The following is a 4706-nucleotide window of genomic DNA, read 5'->3' as shown; positions in this document are numbered from 1 at the left end:
TCTGAAATTATGCAGCCTTCACAGGACATTGCTTGACTTTACGGTTGGAAAAAATGAAGCATTTGCCCAAGCGCGGCACCCAACTCCAACAAACTAGATCATGGCCCACCGCTCAATGAAGAGATTTTGGCCTCAGGTGGGGAAGCTGTGCGTGTATGTGTTGGGAACCTAAGGTGAAATTTATTTCGTTGCAATGCATGTTGTGTTATATGCCGCCAATTTTTCTAACTATGAGTGAAGTGTAATGATTGAATAACTCAAGATATACAGAAAACTAGATGGTGTAAAGATATTGTATTTTTGAGACGTCAATTTTTCGAAAGGAAGGGAAGAACCTCATCTCTGCCGGAAGTCGAACCCGAGTCCGTCGGATTAATGCTCTTACCACTAAGGCCCCCTTCACACGGAGCGGATCCGGAAGAAGTTTTAACAATTGAAATATACTGAGCCTTTCAGACGGCCGCTGTGGTGGTCGAGTGGTCATAATAACGGACTCGCATCCGGGTTCGTACCCCACCGTCGCCATAGTGGTGGTCGGCTAAAGTTGGTTTCCTGTGGTTCCCAACTTCGAGCCGATCTCCCCATTAGAAAATCTCGCCACAGACAGCAACAGGCCTACACGATTGATTATTCAATCATAGTTAGAAAAACTGGTGGCAGCACTACACATTACAAGCATTACACAGAAACAAACTTCACGTCAGGTTTCACTACACGTACATTCCCACATGTACCAATTCGTTAGAGGTTTCCTCAGAGGAATATGGACGAGGTATATGTGTGTGGTTTAGTTTAGTAGCCTTTCAGATGAGCCGAAATTATCTCACATCTTTGAAATGTTCATGCGGGTCCGGACGTCGTCAGTATATGTCAAAACCTGAGCGCGGGTTCCGCACGTACAAGATTTGACAATTTGGTTATTCGGCGCTATTCACACGATGCGGAGCGAATTCTTCCGCATCTTTGGCTACTTTTTAAAGACGATTATTTTCCATAAATACCCTTAAAAACACCATATGAAGGTCCGTGTTCATCAAATATGATGTACCCACATACGTCTATCCCTCCGTTTCCTTCTGAGATAAAGGAGATATAGCAACTTCAACTGCCTTTCGTCCATATTTCACAATTTTATACAATAAAACTTAACCCACTGACGGGACCAAAATTATAAGCCGTTCTATTCATTACGAATATTTGACTAAATACTTTAAACCCGGCCTAAGGCTGGGATTACACTATAAAACTTTGATAAAAATTCTTTTATAAAACTTGAAAAATGCAACCAATATACACGTTACATTCGAGCGAACTTAACTGATCCGCCTATATTGGTTGCATTTTCAAGTTTGATAAATACACTTTTATAAAACTGGAAAAATCCAACCAATAAAACTCATAGGTTATATTCGAGCAAATGCAACCGGTGATCTTATTGGTGGAATTTTTCAAATTTTATCAAAGAACTTTTACAAAACTTTTATAGTGTAATCCCGGCATTACACTATAAAAGTTTGATGAAATCCCTTTTATAAAACTTGAAAAATCTAACCAATAAGGTTATTGGTTGCATTCTAGAAAATGCAACCGGTGACCTTATTGGCTGCATTTTTCAAGTTTTATAAAAGGGGTTTTATCAATCTTTTACAGTGTAATACCGGCCTAAGACAATTGCCATGTGAATATATTTCTAAGCAGAACATTTTGTGAAATTTTCAACCATCCCTTTTTTTTTTCTACTTGCGGAGTCTGATATCTTTTGAATTTTTTCTTTTTGGAACCTCATTGGATGTGTTTTTGGAATTTTTGTTTCATATTTTTCCGACAAAATATTTTGGAAAAAAAAAATCTAAGATATTTTCCCCCATCGACTACTTGTGAGGCTCAAAAACTGAAGCCATCTTTTACACTCATATTCTATGGGCACTGAATTAGGGACGGAGAAAAAATACAAAAAAATAGTTTTTATGCACGAATTTTAAACTAGATGCGGGCGTTGGTGCTCGTGTAAAAGGGTATGCGGACCCACGTCCACTCCATGTGTGAAAAAAAGGGGCCTATGCTAATTTTCCTTCATTGGAGCGTATATATGCCGAACGGGACCGTGACACGATCAGCTAATAGTTCATCACGGTTCCGTTCCGCATATATACGCTCCAATGAAGGCAAATCTATCTCCTCTAAGCTTAGTGGTGAGAGCACTGGTCCGAAAAAGGACGGGCTCGGGTTGGACTCCCGGTAGAGATGTTCGACTCTTTAATCGAAGGGGAAAAAATAAAAAATATCTTGACAACATCCAGTTTTATGTATATCTTGCATTAACAAGTTGAGAGCGACATCACGCCAGATTGAATAATTGTACCGTTGTAGGCCTATTGTTCCGAGGTGAAACTAACGGAAGATCAACTCGCATTCGCGTCTCGAACTACAAAACCAATGTCATAGCACCTGATCATATTACCGTGCCCCTTACGCACCGGAGAAGGAACTAACCACACCTCCCACCCATGCGTTAAGATTGTCTTCATTCTGAACTAGTTCATTAAGGATTTCGATCTTCACTTCAGTAAATGTAAGACAGATGGCAGCATGAACACGAAACAAGCGCAACATAAATACTTTAGGGCCACACATTCCGTAGAGGAATGCGTACGAGGTGCATGCACGGTATCTTTCAATTCAGAAACAAAACATGGGCGAAACGATGGTAAATATCCTCCTTTGAAAAGCACCCCATTGTAAAAATATATAAATGTTGAAAGCTGTTGCCTTGGTTGGAAAACAATTGCTGCGCTTTGTTGGTATAATGCATAGCTGCCAACTTTTGAAAATGAAAATTCGGGAGATTTTCGCGTAAACCCGTATTTTATGCTAAAACCACTCCCTAATAAATACAATAGGGATTTTTCCAAATAAAATAGGGATTTTCCAAACATAAAAGTTAGCGTAGGGAATAAAATCCCTACTCAAAAACTGAAGTCAAATTAAAATAGGGATTTTACAGACATGGAAGTTAAACCCTTGGGAATAAAATTCCTACGCAAAAAACAAGTGAAATTGGAGGCCAAAACTTCAATAATATAAAAATAAATATTGTGTTCAATCAGAAACGCTGTGAACAAACATTCTGCGCGAATGACCCCAAAATCATCGGAAGATGAAGGAAAACACCGTCAATTTTTGAAGAACACTGACTTTTTGTAACGCTTGCTTGATGGTTTTTTTTTTCATTTCACGAGTGATGATGGCAGTCTTTCCATGACCGATGTTTATGTCCGTAACACAACTTGTACAAAAAGGAAAAGTCGGCCCTCTTCTGGAACGTTTGATGAAAGAAAATTCATCGGAATAAGTATCTTTAAAATTGATTAAATATGTTTTTGTTCATCAGTATTCATGCTTTGTTATATCGTACGTACGTAGCTTCAACAAAAGAAATTTTGACCATATACGCGTCACTATAATCTTCAATTATTATCCAGGACTATTGGCTGCTAAGCCATTTCCCTGCAGGATAAGACAAGCAACTTCCTTGTTACCATCAGAGGGTTTGTAAAACTTCCTTAAAAAGGGAATTTCCCCATTTACGACGTGTGACGTCATTTCGAAAGGGAAAAAAAAGAGGCTTGATGCCCCACAAGAAATTTCTTAGGGATTGTTTTCATAAGCGGGGATTTTTTTTAATGAATTAGGGAATGTTTATGGACGATTAGGGATTTTTGTGATTTTCGTAAAAATTCGGGAGATTCCCGAAAAATTCGGGAGACTTGGCAGCTATGATAATGGCACCATCTGTCGTAAACGAATGCATTACCATCCTTTTTATTAAAGGGATCTGTTTACAATTCAAATACCAGTGCAATTGTTTTTCAAAAATGAAGCACTTTCTCATTCCTATTTCTTTGCTGAGTATTGTATACATTGTTTATGCCTCTGTGCATGCCCTAAGAATACAGAAGACAATGGAATGCTATTGGTAGCATCACCAATAACTGCAATAGGTCTATGTATCCAACTGCTTTGCAATGCAAACTGTTTGCATTACAAAGCGTTTGACTTGTACACAAAATGTGCACAATAATTTTGAATGATGATTGCTAGTTACTATCCAAGAGAGACCACGAAAAAGTAATTACAAAATTATTTTTTCCATCTCCAGACCCAAGTTTTTTTTAAATCACTACTCTACTTATTGTATCCTCAAACTAAGCAAATGGAAAATTAATAAACCAAATGGTCCATATACGCCCCAAAATAACCTTGAAACTACAATTTCTGCTTTGTGGCAGGATCATTAATTGCAATCTATAACATTCATACCATTTGGTAGTATATCCGATTCCCTGCTCAATTAAAACCTATTACAAATTTTGTAGATAGGATTTGGTAAAAAAATAAAAACCAAAGAGTAGGACGAGTGGGTGCCCTGAATTAAATATTTTCCAAATCCTATGAATTAATAATTATGACTAAATACTGTCATGTTAACGTTTCTCTCCTTCCCCCCCACAGAATCCATTTAAATCTCAATGCTGCTTCATTTTCTGCCAATTTTTTGGCAATTTTGCTTACCTTTGGCATACAAAAAACCCTTCAGACTGGTTTCACACTGGAAGATTTTAATAGTACTTAAAAAAAAAAAAAGGCTTCCACAGACTAGAAACATTAGCACTCAAGAGTTAAAAATATTGACGAAGCTACACAAA

Source organism: Pholcus phalangioides, unplaced genomic scaffold (assembly GCF_987345545.1).
Source record: "Pholcus phalangioides strain wild (caught in Gottingen) unplaced genomic scaffold, Ppha-v1.0 ptg000008l_1, whole genome shotgun sequence".
NCBI classification, from domain to species: domain Eukaryota; kingdom Metazoa; phylum Arthropoda; class Arachnida; order Araneae; family Pholcidae; genus Pholcus; species Pholcus phalangioides.
The sequence above is the reverse complement of the archived record's forward strand: the minus strand, read 5'-3'. Positions refer to the sequence as shown.